Below are 22,586 nucleotides of genomic sequence, written 5' to 3'. Positions count from 1 at the left end.
CTAAGAAGAGGGGGCGTGGCTTGGGCGCCGATGGCGATGGTCGCCTGAGAGCTCGGCTCCGGGACTGTGCCCGTGATTATCCTGTAAATCGGAGGCTGCGGGGCACCCCTGACCCCGCATTCTGCTGAACGGACCGACGGAGACCTGCCAGGGCCCTTGGCGCGGCCTGAACGAGTGATGATCCGGCGTAAAACCGAAGTTTGCGGAGTTGCGGAGTGCGACCCAACATGGCGCCCGGACTTCATTGTCCCCCTGGCCGGATCCATTGAATTGGAGGAGCGTCGCCGGCGGAGTCTCGCCCCCGGCTTTGCCATCCCCCAGTGATCTGTGTTCTGGATATCGGTCAGATCGGACTTTCTACAACGAGAATGCACTCGGTTGGGTGACTGGGCGGATGCCCACGCTATAGTGGATCCCGCGAGCGGACGTCTGGTGATCCAGGCGGTGGCCCCACTCACGACACCGCACCTAGCTAAATTTTCCTGGCCAGCCCACTTCCATGGGAGGCGCGACACTCTGGCGCCACAAATCGTCCGGTGGAGTTGGTGACCCTCACCCCGGGACTTTAGCGGCTGTGCGGGCCTGCCCGACCTGGCGGCGGTTGTCTCCGCCCCCTCATCGGTGCCCTCGGACGCCGTGGTGGTGGCACGAGCCGAGGCCGAGAAGATCCCACAGGCCCTGGAGAAGGAGATCGCCAGTACCCGATTTGAGGTCCAGTAACCGGGAGAGTCGTAGCCGGAGCCTACACTCGGAGACGCCTGCTCCTGGACCAGCACAGAGTGCCCCCGGCGACATGGGGAAACCAAGAGGAGCCAAGGGGACTACCCCAGCCGCCTCAGACTCGGAGACACAGGACAAAGAGGAACGTGGGGACCCAGAGAGTTCTGGTGGTGCATCGATGCAACAGCAATTCGACCGCGTCCTAGAGGCGATAGCGACCACGCGATCGGCCCTCCAGCAGGACATTGCCCAGGTAGCGACGAGCCTAGGTCTCCTTAGAGCGGACCACGGCAAACTTTCGGACCGGGTCAAGGAAGTGGAGAGCTCGGTGAAGACCTTGGAGCCGGCGCAGCGAACCTTGGCTGCGACTATGAAGGATGCCTTATCCCGGATTGCGACCCTGGAGCAGAGAGCGGAGGATGCGGAAGGCCGCAACAGGAGGAACAACATCCGTGTGGTGGGCCTTCCGGAAAAGATCGAGGATGGCGACATGGTGGCATACTTGGAGGCCTGGCTCCGTGACACGGTGGCCCCGGAGGGGCTATCCTCCTTCTACACCTTGGAGCGTGCCCATAGAGTCCCGGCGCGGCCACCGCAGCAGGGACGTGCCCCGAGACCAGTGGTGGCGCGGTTATTGCACTTTCGGGACAGAGACTTAATCCTCAATGCCGCCAGACATAATGGTCCATTCAAAGTGGCGAACAGTCAGGTGAACATCTTCCCGGATTACACCTACGAAACTCAACGCAGGCGGTTCTCCTTCCTGGCGGTCAAGCGCGAGCTCAGGAGCGAGGGCATCCAGTACTCGCTCCTCTATCCTGCAAGGCTCCGCATCATTGTCGATGACAAGACTCAATTCTTCGACACCCCGGAGGATGTCTGTGCCTGGCTCGAGCTTTATAGAGCGGGGAAAGATGGCTTCGGCTCCTCATCCCAGCAGGCGGAGGAGCCGGAACAGAGACGGCGATCCAGGAGGATTAGGAGTCGCCGCGGCCGCTCGGGGGGGCCCTCAACTGCAGAGACGTCGACGGAGCGGAGGGGAGTGCTGGAGGTGTTAACTGCGTTGTCTGGCTCACGGGACGATGCCATTGAAGAGGAAGCAGACCCGGGTGACGAGGGGGCACCATCGGATTCCGAGGACTCAGTGACTGATAGCGCCCATACACCGGTGATCACACCGAAATCGGTGGAAGACCTTCTGGATGGACAGGGGTAACAGGGTGAGCTACCTCATTTTGGGAGGGGGCCCGGCAGGGGGGTGGCGGATGCCGTCAATTGATGCTGACAACGGGGGTAGGGAGGGTGGGGTGCCCTGTTTTTGCCCCGAGGGTCTTCGGCACTGTTTTGGGCTTGTTTTAGTCCTGGTGGCCTGAGCGTCGAGGGCCCACTGCCTCCGCCCGGCCCGCACCTGGCCCTTAAGGCCTTCCTACGGTGGCGACCGCAGGATTAGTAGGGGTTATTGGGTTGATGGAGGGTATGGTTTGGATGGGATCTAGATGGTGCTGTTTGGGTCCTGTTCTGGGGAGGATGGGTGGGGGTCTGGTTCGTTCTTGGGTTGTTCGGTTTTGGTTGGGGAAAATGGCCGCCATCAGTGCTGGGATGAATGATGTCCTTTCTTTGTTGGGACCCAGATGGGGAGACTTTGCGAGAACAATATGGGACAATGGCTGATGTTGCTAACTTGAAATGTGTTACTTGGAACGTGCGGGGGCTTCATACTATGTCCAGGCACCACAAAGTCCACGCTTATTTAGTGCGTAGGGGAGTGCAAATGGCGCTGCTGCAGGAAACTCATCTGAACAAGGCGGAAGGGGCGGCGCTACAGCGTAGATGGAGGGGGCAGGTCTTTTGCACATCGTACTCCGCGTATGCCAGAGGGGCGCTGATATGGGTTAGAGCTGGGGTCCCCTTCCAGGTCACGAAAACAGTGATAGATCCAGAGGGGCGCTACGTGGCTATTTCGGGCACTTTGGGAGGGAGGGACTTGAACGTTTGCTGTGTGTACGCTCCTAATATAGACCAGACTGCCTTCCTTTCCAGGTTATCGGGCTCGTTGGCCCACTTCTTCTCCGGGCCTCTTCTGCTCGGGGGAGATTTCAACTCAGTAGTGGACGTAGACACTGACCGCTCGCATCCACCCCTTCCCGATTCTCCGGTTCGTCGCATGGCTAAGGGTCGTAAGGACTGGCAGACCCACTGGGGTCTGACGGATATCTGGAGGGCGCACCACCCCACATCTAGGGACTATTCATACTTCTCGAGCCTCCATGAGTTGCATGTTAGACTGGACGGATTTCTTGGCTCGCCCGAACTGGTTTCGGCAGCGGTCCGATCTGAATACTTGTCCAGAACCATTTCAGACCATAACCCCCTCCTGCTGGACCTTCGCTGGTTCCCCAGGGCGCCGGCGGTGCCCACCTGGAAGTTACGGCCCGAGATTCTTGAGGACAGTGTTTTCAGGGCGGACCTAGGTGATAAGGTATCAGAGTACTTTGCGTCCAACGGCGGCACCGCGAGTACAAGAGCGTTAGAGTGGGACGCTTTTAAGGTAGTGGTGAGGGGTTACTGTATTTCAAAAAAGGTAGGCATGAGGCGAGTTATCCTAGCTGACCTAGATGCAGCGGACCGGAAACTCCGCGAGCTGGAAATTCGCCGCCCCGGGCGCCCTGAATTACAGGTACGCACGGCGGAGGCGAGGGAGAAAGTGGCGGCGGAGGTCGAACGGCTTCGCTGTTTTGACTACAAGGCCTATACGGTCCGGTCCATCACGGAGGGGGATAGATCGAGCGCATTGCTGGCATGGTTGGCCAACCCTACGCGTCAGTCCTCATTAACGACGAGTATGCGTAAGGCAGACGGAACCGAGGTGTACACTCAGCCGGAGATTCTCAGCTGCTACCGGCATTATTACGAACGTTTGTACCGCAGTCGCTCAGCCCGAGACCCTGACCGGCTCGATAATTATTTACGGCCACTGGTACTCCGAACAGTGGAGCAAGAAGTGGCGAAAGCCCTGGGGTCCGACATAGAATTGGGAGAGATCCGCAGTGCCATTAAACGGATGGCGAGGAATAAGACCCCGGGCCTGGACGGCCTGCCCGTGGAGTTTTATGCAGCTTATGCTGACCTCCTGGCCCCCAGGTTATTGGTAGTCTACAGAGAGGCGAAGAGGCTGGGGCGGCTCCCGAGCTCGATGTGTGAGGCGTTGGTGGTTCCTCTCCTCAAGCCAGGAAGGGACTCGTCCGACCCGGGGTCTTACCGTCCCTTATCGATGCTGACGGTTGACTATAAAATACTAAGCAGTATCTTGGCCTCGAGGCTGCTGGGACACATGAGCTCCCTGGTGCATGAGGACCAAGCAGGTTTTATCCCTAGGCGAAACACGACTATGAACATTCGCAGGTTATTCCGCTTGCTAGGGGAACCGTTTGTGGATGCCCCGTCCCCGGTGGTCTTATCGGTGGACCTAGAGAAGGCTTTTGATAGCCTGGAGTGGGACTACCTTTGCACTGTGCTACGGAGATTCGGCCTCGGCGAGGGCTTCGTCAGATGGACCACGGTTCTCTATGCCTCTGCATCGGCCAGGGTCCGGGCGGGACCACTGATTTCCTCACAATATCCGGTGGAACGAGGCACGAGGCAGGGGTGTTCGTTGTCCCCACTTCTCTTTGCGCTGGCGGTGGAGCCACTCGCGCTGCATCTTCGATCGGGAGCCCACTATAGGGGCCTGTGGACGCCTTCGGGCCCGCACTACGTTTCGCTATATGCAGACGACCTATTGCTCTTCCTAGAGGACCCGCTCGACGCTTTACATGGAGCGGCGACGGCGCTCACGGAGTTTGGGGAGGTCTCGGGCCTCCGGGTGAATTGGTCCAAGACCTGTCTTTTCCCGGTTCGCAGGGGCGCTCCCGCCCCTACTCTAAGTAGGGAGATCAGATGGGAACCCGACTGCTTTAAGTACCTGGGGGTATACGTCTATCACGGCCCATCCGACCTCCTGGATGGGAACATTGCCCGCAGCACTCGAGCACTTCGAGGCTGTATGGACTTCTGGGCCACGCTGCCGCTCTCGGTGGCGGGGCGGATCGCTCTGCTTAAAATGGTGGCGCTTCCCCGGCTGTTATATTATTTCCGGACACTACCGATCTGGGTCCCACCGGCCACGTTTCGACTACTAAGATCTATGATAGTCGGATTCCTCTGGGGCTCGGGCCGCCGTCGGATGGCCCTCAAGACCCTGATGAGGCCGAAAGATGAAGGTGGGCTTGCGGTGCCGGACTTTGAAAAGTATTATCTGGCGGCGCAGCTCCAGACCTTCACCCAGGAGATCGCCCGGGAATTCCGGGGCCCGGAAAACAGAAGGGGGACGGGCATGGCCAGGCATGTTCTCTCCTTCATAGCGCTGCGACAACGTTTGGCCCTACGGGACTTGTCGCTGGAGGAGCGGACCGTTCGCCTGTGTTGGAACCGAGCTCACGCCCGAGGCCATCTGAGAACACCGTATGCGCCCGAAATACCTTTGGGGATGCTGACGGCCCTCCCCCATGGGGGCGATTGGTCACGATTGGCGGCCTGGGAGGACGCCGGCTTACAGCTAGTTGGGGATCTGTATGAGGCCGGGGCGCTCTTGCCCTTTCAGGAGCTTATTGATCGCTTCGAGATCCCCCGTGGCGACTTTCTGCTGCACTCGGCCGAGCGATCCAGGTGCACTGGAAAAGCGGGCAGGAGGAAACCACTTTATCTCCGGTGTGCCAATACGTGATGATGTCTGCGGGCACGGTGAAGGCGGTCACTTGCCTTTACGGTAGACTGATCAACGAAGGATTGGCTCCTCTCACTACTTTGAGAAACCGCTGGGAGGAGGACATTGGCAGGGAGATCCCGGAGACGACCTGGTCCCAGTTGGTGCGGCGAGCCTGGAAGGGCACACGCCACGCCCGTTTTCAGCTGGTCCACTATTACGTGCTCCATAGAGCATATCTGACCCCGGTGAAAATTAGGCGATATTTTGCCACGAATTCGGCGGATTGCCCTAGGTGCCCAGCTCAGGAGGCGGACCTCCTCCACATGCTATGGGCCTGTCCGGGATTGTCATCCTACTGGGTGGAAGTGGGGAAGACCCTGGAGGAGGTGACGGGGAGGTCCTTATCATTTGATGCGGCGGTGGGACTCCTGCACTGGTTCCCTCATACCCCCAAGAATAAAATTTCCAGCAAATTTATCGACCTGGGGCTCCTCCTTGCTAAACGAGAGGTGACCAGGAACTGGAAGGCACGAGTTGGTCCGACAGGAAGCCGATGGCACAGCGAGCTCTTGAAGTGGGCGGCGGGGGAGAGCACGCTGAGATACCAACTGGCTTGGAGGCAGCGTAATGAGAAGGCGCAGGAGGCAGCGTTGGAGTGGGAAACGTTGGTGCAGGCCCTTAGGGATTATTGCGCCCCCAGCGACTCCGAAGGTGAAGAAGCGACTCGCCCCATGTCCCGATAAACAATTGCACTGTTAGTCCTGTTGCTTTCCCCGTGGGTCCCATAGCAGATCCTGTTGGGGTTGTTACCAGGCGCTGATGGCGGGGTTGGGTGGGGCTTACTTTGGTTAGTAGTGTTTTGAGGGTGGGGGTTTTCCTTTTTTGGGTTTAATAGGCTTGTTTGGAAAAGCAGATGACGGACAGTGGAACATCCGGACCAGCTCTGACATCCCTCTGAGCCCCCATTGAATTTCGCCGCCCGACCCCAGGGTTGTGGGCCGGATGGCTGTGTAAGAAACTTACGGTGCGGGGACAGAGGGTTGTATTTCGCTGATATTGCTTGTGATATAATGCTGGTCGATTTTGTAACGATTTAATGATTCCTGCAATAAAAATATATTTAAAAAAAAAAAAATAAAATGAAACCCAACTAAGAAACAGTTCAAGAAAAAGAGCTTGGATAGTGGAACATAACACTATAGAGCCAAAGACAAAACGAGCTCATAACGGAGATTATTGGCCTAGAGAAAATGATGGACTAAGAGTCAAATTGGTTAACAGAGCAATAACACCAGAAGATCAAGTAAATGAGATAACAAGCCAGAAAGAGTTATTTGGAAAGAAAATAGAGGTTGTCCAGAGGCCAAAAAGATTGAGAATACCAAATCAGGAATATAAATCACCCGAATGGACTTACATGTTTTTGTCTCCTATTGAGGAAGTAACAGCAGCCAAGAAAACCTGAATTTTGCAAGTCAGGAAAAAGAAAGTGAGTAAAAGACTGAAACATAAAGAAAGAAAAGGGATATTTGATCTGGAATTACCAGGTATAAGGTAAAGAGTGGACATTACACTCTGGCCTAAAGTGCTTGACTTCAGGGTAATTAAGAGGTCAGACAGCGATCACAATGCCCTCTGCCTAAATATCCTGTGCCCCCTGCCCATGACGGACCCATCCTCAGTTGGCCAAGGGGATGATCTGGGGGATTTGCTCCTCACCACAAACAGGCGCCGGGTCAAGTGGGGAAAGTTGGTGAGCTCGGAAGAGTCCATCAAGAAATTATATGAGCTGGCATTGCCAAGCTTCATGGAGGTGGATGCTCTCCTGAATGAACCAAGAACCCCAGATTACTATGAGAAACTGGGTAACATTCACCAGGATTTAGTGAGGGATTTGGCCGAGGTATTCCATCCGGAGGTCCCAATCCGAAAGAAAAGGACCCTTGTTCCCTCCTGGTACACCTCAGATTGCAGGGCAGCAAAATCTGAGCTCATTGCAGCAATAAAAGAGGGGTCAGACAAGGCCAATGTACGTGGCCTTAGGAAGCACTATAAATCAGTGCTGGTGACTGCAAGGACCGAGTGGGACTGGAATCACTGGCAGGATCTTCTTGATGCCCTAAAAGCCAGGGACTCCCGGAAATTCTGGGCCCTAGTAAACAATGGGACAGGGGAACTCAGTAAAGCGATTGAGCCCAATATAGCCCCTGCGGTCTGGGAGGCCCACTTTGGGGCTCTTTACCAAGATACTAGTTCCTGCCCGGCCGCAGAGCTGCAACTGCCCTTGGGTACTCAGGAGTTTGGAATAGAATTATCCCTGGGGGAAGTGGAGCATGCCCTAGAACGCTTAGCAGTGGGGAAGGCACCAGGCCTGGATAGGTTACCCGGGGATCTATTTAGGCACCACCCGGACATCTGGGGTCCATACCTTCTTATCCTTTTCAATGCCATTCTTGGAGGTATGGCGATCCCTGGGTCGTGGTTGGGGGCAGAGATTGTACCCATCCATAAGAAGGGTTCTACTTTGCTCCCTTCCAATTACAGGCCTATAAGCCTTATAGATGTGCCCCAAAAGCTCTTTGCGCGCCTCATCTTGGACCATCTCCTAGACTGGGTCGAGGATAATGACATCATGAGCCCCCTCCAGGCTGGCTTCAGGAAGAACACGTCGACCATGGACCAAATTTTTCGCCTCCTTCTCCTGTATTGGAAGACGGTCACGCTAGAGGGAGGTCGATTGTACATGGTCTTCGTGGACCTGAGGTCAGCCTTCGACCTAGTCCCGAGGGGGAAGTTATGGGAGGTTCTGCAGAAGCTAGGAGTTCCCCCCCACCTCCTTAGAATCATCATTAGGCTGCATGAGAACAACTTTGCGCAAGTGAGGTGTGGGAGGGATGGCAAGCCCTCGGGTAAATTCCCGGTCTCCCGAGGTGTCAGACAGGGCTGTGTGTTGGCTCCGACACTGTTCTGTCTGTACATTAACAGCGTCATCCAACATCTCGACGCTGTTGGGGACAATGACGCCCCGGTTCTGGCAGGAAGGAGGGTTCCGGCAATAATGTTTGCCGATGATACCCTCCTTCTTTCCAAATCCCCTATGGGGATCCAGAGGATTGTGGATGGTTTTGGCCACTTCTGTCGACAACATGGGTTGGAGGTGAACACGCAAAAAACCAAGTTCATGATCTTCAACCCTCCCACCAAAACCAGACCCAATCCAAAACTGGGGGAAACTAGCCTTGAAAGGGTCTCGACCTTTATATATCTGGGGGTATCACTTCAAGAAAATCTGACATGGGACTCCCAGGTAGCAAAATCCAGGTTGAAACTTTCCCAGCTATCGGGTGCACTCTTGAGGGTGTCCAACAAGTCCACCTTCAAGCCTGTTAGTCCGGCCCTGGAAACGTACAGGACCCAGGTGAAGGCAGCTGCCTCTTACGGCAGTGAGCTGTGGGGACACAAAGCTGGGAAGGGCATGGCAGGGGTGGAAAATTGTTTCCTCAGACGCTTACTTGCTCTCCCGCAAGGCACTCCACTCCTCCCCCTAAGACTCGACCTGGGCCTTCCATCAATTGCTGAGGACCTACGGTCAAAACCTGTGAAGTTCTGGCACCGGTTATGGTCCACAGAGGAATTGTATCACTACAGGCAGGACCTTATAAACGTCATGAGGCTGGATGTAAATGGTAAGATCCCTTGGCTGGCATTCATCAAGTCGGAACTGTCTAGCCTGAAATTGCCAGATCTATGGGATGATCCAGCTCTGGGCTGTAGAAGGATTTCGCGCAAAACCCTCGCACAGCTCTACAAGAACAAAAGCCTTGCTGATATGGACAATGCTTACAATAGTGGCACCTTGACGGGACGTTTCTTAGTATCCAAAAATTCTTATGTTTTTGAACCTTTTATGGATTTTATCTATCCTCTTCTGGCGAGGAAACTGTTCCTGCAATGGAGGTTTGGCACGCTCCCTACTAAAGTCTTTACTTATAAATGGTCGCTAGGGGGTGACAAGCTTTGCTCATGCTGTAAAGCCAAGGATGAAGACGACTTGCACATAATGTTCTGTTGCCATGCCTATCGGAGCCCGAGGAGGCGCTGGTTAGCTCCTCTGTGTCAGAACCTGGGCTTCAGAAACTATTTACAGGCCTACAGGATTATGAAAACCAGCACCCTGGGCCACATCGTCTTTGCAGTGTCTAAATTCTTAATGGCAGCATGGGTAATAAGGAAGAAAATGTCTGGTTAATTCATATTACCTTGTATCTTTTAACATTGCAGGTCCAGTTGGTTTTTATTGTATATATTGTGTCTTATCTGTATGTATTTTTACCGCATCTTTTATGGCCCATGTGGCCGAAATAAAGAATTTTTGGAATTGGAATTGGTAAAGACTTGAAGTACTGGTATATGACAACTACTGTGAGAGTAAACTGAAATCTATTTGAGGTTGAAAACTGAATAAAGAGAGTTGTAAAAACAATTGCTGTGTAAAAAAAAAATATATATATATATGGCTACTACTAATGAAGTTACGAAATGTTCAATATTTAGAAAATGGTATAAAATGTGGTTCATATGTACTGGATTATTAATATTAGTATGGTTCATTCCTTTTAGAGAACATTTTGAGAACATTAAATCTAATGTGACTATGAATGGGAAAAACAATTGTAATTGTAATAGGTATTTGTAGAGTGCAACAGTTGATCCGAAAGGAGCATCCTGGCACTGAAAAAGTGTACAGTACAATTGGGAAAATTGGATTAAATGGCAGCCATAACCAGGGCATCCGGTAAATTAAAAATCCAAGTCTTTAATTGTTTCCTGAAAACGAACTCTTGGTCCAAGAGTCTGAGATCAATGGGCATGGCGTTCCAAGCCTTGGAGGCCAAGACAGTCAAGGTCTTACCCCCTTTGGTTTTGTAGTGGAATCTGGGGATATTCATCAGATTACCACCCGATGACCTCAACTTTCTAGAGGGGTTATAGCGGGTATACCGCTTAGAGAGGTACCTCGGGCCAGTGTTGTTAAGGGCTCGAAAGGCAGTCACCAGGATTTTAAATAAAATCCTCTTGTGCAGAGGTAACTAGTGCAGTCGCTTGAGTGCAGCCGATGCAGACGATTTCCTCAGTAATTTCAATACTAGTCTAGCAGCGGCGTGTTGTACACTCTGCAATTTTTTTAGCGTGGCCTTTGTTGCCCCGACCATTAGGCCGTTACAATAATCTAAGCTGGAGAGTATAAGAGCCACTGCCACCGCCTTTCTTGAGTCCGTGGGGAGGAAATCAAAGAATTTCTTTAAAGATTTGATAATACTAAAGCAACTTCCTGCCACATTTCTCACATGCTGGTCAAAGGAGAGTGCACTGTCAAATAAGACTCCCAGGTTTCTGGCTGATTCCACTGAGTGGGGCGGAGCAGGGGCGTCCTCTGGCCACCATTTGCCTGGGCAGAAGTGGACATTTTTCCCCAATGGCACAATCTCAGTCTTATTAGCATTGCATTTTAGATGGTTGTTTTCCATCCAATTAAAACATCCGTCAGGCAATTCTTTAGATTCTGTTCGGCCTCTGTGGAATTCTTATCTAGGGGTACAATTAATTGAGTGTCATCGGCATATGATGTGACAAGAATGCCGTATGACTCAATTAAAGAGATAAGAGGGATCATATAAACGTTAAACAATAACGGGCTCAAAATAGACCCTTGAGGAACTCCAGATGTTTCCTTTTTTACTTTCGAAAGAAAGAGACCAAGGGCGGTGGTTTGGGATCTATCTGACAATTAATTGAATTTTAATAAACCACATGTATATAAGCTAGAAATTCATCAGGATAGGTCGATCAGCGACTTCTCCAATAATACATTTTCAAGATTATTATCTGAGCATGTTAGGACTATGGACGCTTGAGACTGTTATGTATGTGTGAAATTAACAGCATCAGTGTCAGAGGGGGTGACCTACCACCATCTTCCACTTACATATGGGATAACTTGTAGCGTTTGTTTTACAGTACAGGGAAATTAGAATATTATTATTCAAATTCTGATGATGATGATTTTGCACGATTGAAATTAATAAATGCAATGAACAAAGTTAAACCTGCAAAGGTTATTGGAGAATTTTTCTTAGAAACTCAAGAGTTTACACATGATGACGCTTTTAAACATAATTTGACTTGTAAATTAAGAAATGAAGAAAAGGCATTTTTAGATATGTTGGAAGAAAGAAGGAGTATTTACAAAAGAAATGAAAGAGTGAAGCATGCCAGATCCAAATATTGGTAATTTGAGGATGAGAATTTAGAGGGACGAAATGTAAATGTGGCTATAAATATAGATACCCCATTATTAGGAAAATGTTGTATTCGGAGAGACAACACTGTATATGACAATTATTTTGTGGGAGCAAGTCAACGTGAAGACACTTATCGTATAATAGGGGGTTTGGCAGTTAAAGGTGGTAAATATCCAATTATTCCTGGTATATATTTCATTTGTGGGAACAAAGCTTATTACAAAATGCCAGACCACTGGTATGGGACATGTTATGTAGGTTGGGTCTTTCCTAAAACAAATTCATGTAGATAGGGTACTAATGGAATACATAAGATAGATAAAGCATTAAGTCGTAGAAAAAGAGAGAGTGTAGCAGAATAATAGGTGATATTTTTGGAGCACTGATACCAATGGTTAATGCAAACAAAATTCGGAAATTGTCAACGATAATAGATCGTTTGTCAACAGACACTGTAGGTGGATTTTTAATGGTAAATACTGGATTAGTTGCTATGAGAGCTATGGTGATGCAAAATCATCTTGCTCTTGATATAATCTTGGCTAAAGAAGGAGGAGTTTGTGGAATTTTACATGTACAGCACTGCTGCACATACATTCGAGATAAGAGTCAAAACATTGAGAAATATATTAAAAACATTACAGAGTTGCTCAGAGAAATTGAACCACTGGAGGTTGATGGTGTTCTTGAACGAATGGGTAAAAGTTTTTCAGCAGTTAAACATTGGTTACATGAAATAGGTAGTTCTATTATAATTAAAAAAAAAATTCCAGTGATAGTAATAATAATATTCATTTTGATCTTAGGATTATGTTGTATGATCAGAAAAAGAAGGAATGTTAGAAGATCAATAAAGAAAGCAATCAAGGAAGAAAATGATAGCAACCGAGAAATGAATGACATAGGAATGGAAGAGGTTCAAGAGAAACTGTACGAAGATACCAGAAGGATAGAAGAAAATAGAGTAAAAAATTTCATACTAATCAAAAGAATTTGTAACATGTTAAGATAAACATTTTCTAAATGTTAGGAGGTATTTTGTGATAAATCACCAAAGGGGGGAGTTGATGGAGCGAGGTAAAATGCTAAATTTTTGTATACCCCTCGTGAAGTCACTTTCTCATAACAGTAACATGAACTAATCGTGTGGTTTGGAAAAAAACTAACCAACATAGAATAGAATGCCTACACAAAATACACGTGGGATACTAAATTGCTCGTATTGCAACTATAATCGACTAACTGAGTGATAAAGGGATGTCTAAAATTAATGCAAAAGCTATAAGTTAACCAAACGTGGCATATATGTGCTTACTGTTTGTCTATTTGTGAAAAAAACATGAAGACAGGTGAGCAAACTACGCTCAAATGTGGCTTTATTTGCTAGGTAATAACTAACAGGGATACCTTAGTAAGGGGGAGGTAAAGAGAAGGGCTATAATTCAATAATTAACGTTTAATTGTGTTTGTTTCTATAATAGTTCCCGTTGTGGCCTGTGAGGCCTAGTCCAAGATGGACGATTTTCATGACTCCGAGATTAATGTGAAGCACGCATGCGCTTGCTGAGTGGAGCTGCAGACAGGTATGAGCTGACTGTGCTGAATGGAACAGGTCAAGGACGATGTGCTCTGAAACCCTGACTGACTGCCAATAAAATGGACATCCGTATTGTAAACCATGGGAAAATAGCTTAAAATTACAATTTAAAGGATACGATGGAACTGGTAAACTTAAAGACAATGGTCAAATTCATTTAGCTGACTCTGCGGAAGTCAAGTAATAGGATGATGAGGTTATGCTCATCCACCTTTTGGACCAACCAATCAGAATCGTAGGAGACCCCAAATGTTACTGAATTTAGATAGTTTAGCTAGTGAAAAAGGGTATAAAAGAATAGGTCCGGAGTTTGGAAAAAAGCTCTCTTTTCGATTTCTATCTGCGTATCCTGACATGCTGCCGGAATGCTGAATTTCCTTGGAGCGTAAGAACTTAAAACTTTTCAACTTTAAGCTTTGTTCGAATGAGTACGGTGTATTTAGATGAGGGTAAATAGCTTGAGGGAATAGAGAGATAGAATTTGGGAACTATTTTGTCTTTTTCTAATACTTATGTCTTATAAATGTCTAATACTGCATTCATTTCCTTGAACTTAAAATTAAATGAAATATAAATGTGCGAGTTAAAATTATTTTCTTTCCTTATACCTAATCGCAATAAATGAATTTAAAGTGAATAAAACTGATTATGCTAGGAGACTCTTCTTTAAATAAAAAGTAGATAAATGAAGAATGAAGCTGGTTTTGTTCATCCTTAGCTTAATTTTTTACTAGCAGATCTCTCGCTAACAATGGTGTTGTGTTTAAATAAATCTTTCTTGTTGATATAAAACCATGGTAAATGAAATAAAACTGCAGATGTATATATTATAAATAGTTAGTTTGACTTAAACACTCCACTATAATACAGCAGCTCTCCTTTGATTCATACCGATCCATGAAGTAGCGAGAAAGTGTGCATGAATGATTCACAGTGTTATGGGCCCCACTGATGAATAAATGCATGATTTGAAACTTCAGGGAAAGGTAATGGAGTTCTAGAAATTATTTCCGGAGTAGCGCTGCATCAGAACCCTTGGGTGCACCAGATCCCACTGGAGGGAGGCATTTCCATGGACACACCACCTGGACATTCTGAATGGAAATAGAAGATTCTTGAACTGTCCATTGCTCTTGTTCCAGCCTTTCTCTCTGACTATACCCTCCTGTGACCGTGTCTTCCCCTTTCTTTCTCTCCAGCACTACCATGGCTACTAACTTCCCCATGTTTCCCTCTCTTCCCCTGGACCCAGACTAAGGGCCTGATTTAGATTTCGTAGGATATAATGGGAGTTAGAGTTCTTTGTGACGGAGTAACCCGTCCACCAAGATCTAATTCAGGCTCAAAGTTCCTAATTGTCTAATGACAAAGCTGTTTTTTAAAGACCTAAAGTAGTTGTCAGACCCTACTTGTGGGGGGCACACAGTGCAGGGCATCTTTGCTGCATCTTTCCTGCCTGCTCAGAACAATTCCTGTGCTGCTCTGCAGCACGGGGATTGGATGGGAGTCTAGGTCCCTGGGGCTGCTGGACCCAGGAAGAGGAGTGGTGGCAAACGCGACGCAACTTAGGGGGCGGCAAAAGGTAAGTTTGATTTTTTATTCAATATTGTATCCACCCACTGTACGATGCCACCCGCGCGACCCTACATGCCCCACCACCCTTTGTTTATGGTGGACGCCGCTGCATTCTCGTCCCACATTCAGGCCTAAGCCCCACTTTAGTCTGGTGTTGCAATTCTCGCTGTGCTGTAGGCATGGACTGTGTACCCAACCTCGCAGTGGTGGCTTCACTTTTGTAGGGGCTGCAGCCACGACCTTACATTGGAACAAGAACCCCTGAATGAGGTCCCCAGGACAGCCGGGTACAGCTGCACTCATCTTCAGCAGGAGAAGCCTCCTCAGCTGGGTGGAAACTGGTGCTCAGGCACGGCATTTGCAGCCTCTGGACTATTACATCTGTGATCATTTTTCTTTGATGCATGTGGGCTAACCAGAGGTTTTCTGCTTTGGCGACAATACAGCTTCCCTCCTTGCCATCGGCAGTGACAGCACCAGTCTCTCAAGTTCACAATGGATTGCAGGTTGGCACAGTGATGCTTCTTCTTGCTAAAGGTGTGGTATACTCCTATGTACAGAAGTTTATGCCAACCTTCTCCATGAGCGCTCCATGCTTCTTCTTGCTAAAGGTTTGTCATGATTCACATGGGAACTTCTCAGAGACACCTGTCGACCCCTTCACAGCATTAGTCACCCCTGGCTTTGCTCCTTGTGAAAATCAGCTTTCTCTGGGTGCTTCATTGCCCAGGATAATGCAGGACTTCTACTGGACAGTCTCTCCTTCTGCAAGGCCAGGCACACTTATTATTATTATTATTAGGGTTTTGTAAAGCGCGTAGTAACCCGTAAGCATCCCAGCGGTAAGATCAGGACAGTCAAGAGGGTGACGTAAGGGGGGAGGGAGGAGAAATGGAGATCAGGGAACAGGTGGGTTTTCAGAAGTTTTCTGAACCGGAGGTAATCTGGTTCCATCCTTAGATTACGGGGAGGGCGTTCCACAGGCGGGCTGCGTTCACAGAAAAACGCTGTCCGCCAGTGCGTGCCCTCTTCACTCTGAAAGAAGTGATAAGGTGTTCGTGGTCAGAGCGAAGGGATCTTGTGGCTTTGTAGGGCCTGATGAATTTTTTGAGGATGGGGGGGCCTTTATCCTGCAGGAGTTTATGGGACAGGCAGAGGGCCTTAAATTTGACTCGCTCTCTCACTGGGAGCCAGTGAAGATACTTCAGAGCTGGTTTGGCCGAGGATCTGGCCGGAGTGTTGGTAAGAGTCCGGGCCGCGGCGTTCTGGATCCTTTGCAGTTTGTTGAGGGTTGCTTCTGGGGCACCCAGATAGATGGCATTGCTATAGTCCAGCCTTGAAAGGATGAGGCCTTGGATGAGCAATTTCTGGGAGACAGGATGGAGCAGGGGCAGAATTTTCCTGATAGATTTAAGGAGCCCGAAGCAAGTCCCAGCGATTTTTTTGGCTTGGGTCTTGAAGGACAGGTCTTTTTCTAGCCAGATTCCCAGGCTCTTGATCTCGGTCTTGGGGACTGAAGGTTCACCCAAACAGTGGGGCCAGATGTTAGGGGGAAGGGAGAGCCCCTTTTGGCCAAGGAGTAGGATATCTGTCTTTGATCCGTTGAGTTTCAACGACAAACTATTCATCCATCCCTGAATTTCTGAGAGGCAGCTATGGAGGTTAGATGGTTCCTGGTTGGGATGAGATAGAGACACCACTAATTGAGTGTCATCCGCGTAGCTGATGATTTTCACTCCGAACGGGATGACCACCTCCTCCAATGGGGACATGTAGACATTAAATAATGTCGGGCTTAATGACGAGCCCTGGGGCACTCCACATTGGAGGGGGGTTGCGGGGGAGCGGGTGTCGTTCTTCCAGACCTGGAAGGAGTGATGGTCTAGGAATGATGCGAACCAGGCCAGGGCAGTGCCATCCACACCGATGTTTTTGAGTCGCTGGATTAAGACCCGGTGGTTAACAGTGTCGAAGGCCGCACTGAGGTCCAGGAGGATCACTGCCACTGATCCTCCTGCGTCCAAAATGACTCTGGCCTCCTCCACTGCCGCAAGCATTGCGATGTCCGTGCCCTGACCTGGGCGGAATCCGGTTTGCGAGCTTCTGAGCAAGTTGTTAGACTCCAGAAACTGCAAGAGCTTTTTGTTGACTAGCTTTTCAGTGATTTTACTTATTCCGGGGAGGAGGGAGATTGGCCTATAATTGGCCATGTCGAGGGGGTCAAGTGAAGGTTTTTTAAGGAGCACCTTGACAACGGCCGCTTTCCAGCTGGGGGGGACTTTTCCCTGGAGTAGTGATGAATTGATGAGGTCAGTTAGAGGAGGGGCGATCGTAGGGGCCGCTTTTTTTAGGATGCGTAAGGGCACCGGGTCGCTAGGGGAGCCGCTTTTGATTGTAGCTAGCGTAGTTAAAACCTCTTCAATAGTTACCGGGCCGAGAGAGTTTAGGTGGGTGGTGGTTGGGTCCGAATTAGTGCAGCCCTCATCAATGAGACTGAGGTCGACAAGAGGTAGGGAGGCGAGAATTTTCTGAATTTTCTCGTCAAAGAATTTGGCCAATTTGAGGCATTTCTCTTCAGAGGTGTTGGAGTCTGGAAGTTTCTCTGGTTGCGGATCTGGGACTTTGAGTAATTCTTTTAAAATGATAAAGGTTTCCCTGGCGGAGCAGGAGGAGTTTTTTATCCTTTCATCAAAGAATGTGCTTTTGGTATTGCGTAGGGCGAGTTTGTAGTTTTTTAGGGAGGTGCGGAAGGCTACTTTTTTACCTATGGATTTATCCTTTCTCCATGCGCGCTCTGTTCTTTTGCACTCCTTACGTAAGAGGTTAAGATCAGGAGTGTACCAGGGAGCCGGGTTCACTCTTTTGACTCGTTTTAAGGTGGTAGTTTTAGGGAGGAGATCGTCCAGTGAGTGGGTGAGCCAGGAGTTGAACTGGATGTCCGCAGTGACTGGGTCGGAAGCCGGGGGGGAGGAGTGACCCTGAGTGTGGCGGCCCATTCTTCTGGCAAAAGTTTGGGCCAGCGTCGATCGGTGACCCGGGTTTTAGACGGAAGGGTAGGTGGGACAAAGAGATGCCAGTGAATGGGTATCAGGAAATAGTCTGTCCAGGGTAGGGGAAAAGGAGTGTGGGTTTTGAGGTCAGAGATGTTGGTGAAAATGGGGTCCAGAAGGTGTCCTTTGTCATGGGTGGGCTCTGAATTCACTAGTCAGATGCCAAAGGACATGAGGTCAAGGAGAAGTTCAGAGGCAGTTATGTCCTTGGGGTCTAGTAGATGGAGGTTCAAGTCTCCCAGGATTAGAAAGTTGGGAGTAGTGGTTGCCATCTGGGTGACTGTGTCAACAAGAGCGCTTGAGAATTTGGCTGAGGCTCCTGGCGGGCGGTATATCAGTAGACCTGAAAGGGAGGTTGCAGGAGATATCTGTAAGGCAAAGTGGCAACTTTTGCAGTCGTCGATATTACCATCGTTGGTTCTGCAGGAGAATTGCTCTCTGTAGATTATTGCCAGTCCACCTCCTCTGCCGAGGGGTCTATTCTGAGAGTGGATTTGGTAGCCGGGTGGTAGAGCATTGACAATGTCAGAACCAGAGCAGGGAGTGAGCCACGTTTCCGTGAGGAACAGAATGTCAATGGCAGGATCATGTACCAGGAGGTTGATTTCGTGGGAGTGTTTAGGAAGGGACCTACAGTTAAGAAGGCCGAGCTGTAGGCCATGGCATTCTGCGACGGTAGGCGCCGGATTGCAGAGGTCACAGTTAGTAAAAGGTTTTTCTCCTGAATAGGTGTAGTTACACTTAGAGTTTTTCGAGGGGTTAAGTGTAAGGAGCCTGTCTCTGGTGTAGGTAAGTCGACCAGCGGGAGAATTGGGCATAGTAACTGGGCCTAGGGCCGGCTGGGCCCGGACGGGCCCAGACGGGCTTGCCTTAGGCGCGCCTTCGCCGCGCCAACGGCGCGCCCGCTGCGCCCGTCTGCTGCTCGTATGTGGAAAGCACATTACTTGTAGGCGGTGTTAGGGGCGTGGCCTAGTGCGAGTGGGCGTGGCCTGAAGTCAGGCTGGGTAATGGCGGCAAATGCAAATTATCGGTCGCCCGCGGCAGCATTTACCTCGGCTGCGCGGGGGTCAGAGGGTGAAAGGAGATGCCCAGGGGAGCACAAGACGAGGTAGGATTAATGTTTTTTTCAAAATAGCAAATTGCACAAGATTAAAAAAGCAGCGTTCTGTGACAAACAAACAAAGCTCCTGGCTGTGCCTCAGGAGTGTCGCGATCTACTGGCGGGCTCGTATCCAGTCCGTTTAAGTAGGTGAAGGGGGCGTGGCCTAAGGCGAGTGGGCGTGGCCTGAGGTCAGGCTGGGTAATGGCGGCAAATGCAAATTATCGGTCGCCCGCGGCAGCGTTTACCTCGGCTGCGCGGGGGTCAGAGGGTGAAAAGAGATGCCCAGGGGAGCACAAGACGAGGTAGGATTAATGTTTTTTTCAAAATAGCAAATTGCACAAGATTAAAAAAGCAGCGTTCTGTGACAAACAAACAGAGCTCCCGGCTGTGCCTCAGGAGTGTCGCGATCTACTGGCGGGCTCGTATTCAGTCCATTTAAGTAGGCGAAGGGGCGTGGCCTAGTGCGAGTGGGCGTGGCCTGAGGTCAGGCTGGGTATTGTCGGCAAATGCAAATTATCGGTTGCCCGCGGCAGCGTTTACCTCGGCTGCGCGGGGGTCAGAGGGTGAAAAGAGATGCCCAAGGGAGCACAAGACGAGCATACACTTTTTCAGCAGGATTCTAAGCTCTGTGGTCTGTGGAGCACTCACGTCTTTAGTCAATAGGAACTTGGAACAGGAAAAAAGTGGGGTAGTTTGAATCACACTTTTATACGCAATCTCCAGACAGGGAATGTGGAACTCACTGTTTAAAGATTCAGAACTAATTTGGGTTGGTTCTCTTTCAAATGTCATTTTCTGAACGTGTCTTAAACGCTGCCTTTGTGCAAAGGGATGGCATTCACAGCAGGTAGCAGGAATGACCAGAAGATGGGCACAATGGTTTGTGAGGTCTATGCACATGGCTGTCATCGGCTTTCCTGAAGCATCACAGAGTCAGACAAAAGGGCATGTCCGGCCTAGAAAATTTATCACCCTGGACAACAGAAACTGCAGTCCCGTTCTTCACCCTTTCCCTCTACCAAATTGTAATGCTCAGAAAGAAGTAATCTGCAGATTTAATGCTAACAAAGCCCTCAATGGATTTCTAGGGGAGCCCTTTTATCAACCCGCTTCCATTCCAGTGTCTGGGTCTCCATCATCAAGCCACAGGAATTCCGTGAATACACTGCCGCTGCCTGAGGAAGCTGTTCTGATCTTGTGCTATGCTAAACAAAGGACATCCAAAATGGATTCCACTGGTCCCAGACTTCAGATTCCTAGCACACACAGAGTTCTACTGTCATGCAGTACACATTCACTGAAGACAACGTGCACATAAGGTTCTGGGGGTTGCCATACCATGGAACTTTACACAAGAGGGGGTCCGTAGACCACATTCTCTCTGGCAAAGATAAAAAAGGTTATCACACTAAAGAATCACATAACATGATACACTGCTACCACTGCTTTATGTGCCTCACCCTGGGTATGGACAGTAGTCCTTTGACCACTGAGAACGCATGCTTGGTGATCCCTTGCCTGTCACAGAACTAGGGGTGGGCAGAATTTGCGTAATCGCCTTACGCAACTCTTCGCGAAAATGTAAAAAATCTCCGCAAACACGCGGAAATATCGTGAAGACGTGGAAGTTTTTTTCTGCCTGTTCGCGATATTTTTTGCGTGATCGTGTTGGAAATGTCTTGCCAACTTGCCCATGCGGTTGCCTATGGGCGCGGCCATCTTGTTTTCACTTGTCACGCCCGCACGCGATGGGTATTTCCTGTTCCGGGTCGGGCAATGCATGCTCGCGCCAGTTCGCAATACGTATTTCCTGTTCTGGAACGCTTTCACATGTTTGCGACACTTTTTGCGTGCTCAGGGGGAAAATATCACGCAAACTTGCCCACGCAGTCGCAATGGGAGCGGCCATCTTGTTTTTCACTCTATTGCTATGGTTCTTGGGCCTGCTTTTGAATCCTCCCTCTATCTTTTCAATCCTTTGTTTCTAGAAACTTTTTTTTGATCTATTTTATTTATTATCCCTCAGACTATTTTCCTGCTTCTATATGTTTGGTTTTTGTCTACTTTTTGTGTGTTTTTAACTACTTTTTAACTCTTTTTCTATTGCCTGCTCTTTTCATTTCTTTTACTTACTTAAATTTTTTTTTTACCTTTTCTTTCCCGCCCCGTCTACCCCAGAACCATGTCAAAAGGGCAAAGGGCTCGATGCGGGAGCCAGAGCCGTGACCGCCTTCCTTGCGGAAGGCGTCGCCCACAAGGGGTGCAGGCACGAGCCTTATTTGGGGAGGTGGAGTTGGCTGCACTGGTTTTCTTTGTGCAGGGCCATCTCCCCTTAACCCTGGCAGCAGGTGGCAGGCCTGGGTCCGGGTCCGGGCTCCGGGAGCATTGGCAGCGGTGGGGGAAGGTGCGCCGGGCAGTGTTTCACTGCTTTGGGGTCCGGCGCACCCAGAAATAATTTACGCTCCGGTGGTCTGATATCCTGGACCGGGAGCAGGACCTGCTAGGATTGGAGGTCCCGGGTCTTGGTGAATAACTATTTAATTATTACTACTTTGTGTCTGTTCTTCTGCTCTGTGTTATATATTGCGAATATCTTTTTTTTTCCAACCAGCTAGAATGCTGCTGCTTACATTACAGGTAAATTACGTTTAAAAATCTTCTGTGATTGTTATGACACAGGTGCTCCTCTGCGCTACTAATCTTACTTGTTTGCAACTTTGCGCTTGCGCTCGCTTAGCATGATTATGTAAGAGGTTTTTTTTAGAGAAATTAAGTTACGTAATGCTATAGTGACTCTAGCCCTTACTTTGTCCTGTCACTAAGAGATAGGGGCGGATTGATACTTAGGTTTAGTTACTTTGTAGGAGTTTGTAATTTTTTTGTATTATGCGTGATGCCCCCTCTGTTACGTCACGTGCTGCTGCTAGTACCCCAGTCATTAGTAGAACCTTTTCTGCTTTGTTCAATGAGTGGTAATAGGCTTAGCACTAGCAGAACATCAATCAATCAACCAAACATGTGGTATATACAAAAGTGTAGTCATGTGCCTCCATTTGACCATTTATGCATTGTTGGTGGGAATGCATACTTAATGTACATTGGCACGCCTGGAATAGGTGGGCTATGTCAGGTGGTACGTACTACTTAGGCTTAGTATTCTGGAATCAGAATGGAAGACTGGATTAGTGTTGATAAATAGTAAGTAGTCGATCCGCGAATCCCCTGATACTACTTGTTGACCAGATGAGATTGGTCAATTTATTTATTGCAATTGTTGTTTACATAAATGTTTTTTTGACCGTCCTTTAAAAATATTTTATTTGTTTCACACAAATAATCAATGTTTGTCTCTTTCTTATATCTTTCATGTTCAGCACCCAGGGGCTGGCAGATAGGGTCTCAGTCGGCGGGAGGAGCAGAACAGCAACAGGAGGACAATGACGAGGGCTCTTCTGCTGGCCCTAGTAAGCCTTCTTGTTTTTAATATTAATAATTC

This window comes from Lissotriton vulgaris, chromosome 4_1 (genome assembly GCF_964263255.1).
Source record: "Lissotriton vulgaris chromosome 4_1, aLisVul1.2, whole genome shotgun sequence".
Taxonomy (NCBI): Eukaryota; Metazoa; Chordata; class Amphibia; order Caudata; family Salamandridae; genus Lissotriton; species Lissotriton vulgaris.
The sequence above is the reverse complement of the archived record's forward strand: the minus strand, read 5'-3'. Positions refer to the sequence as shown.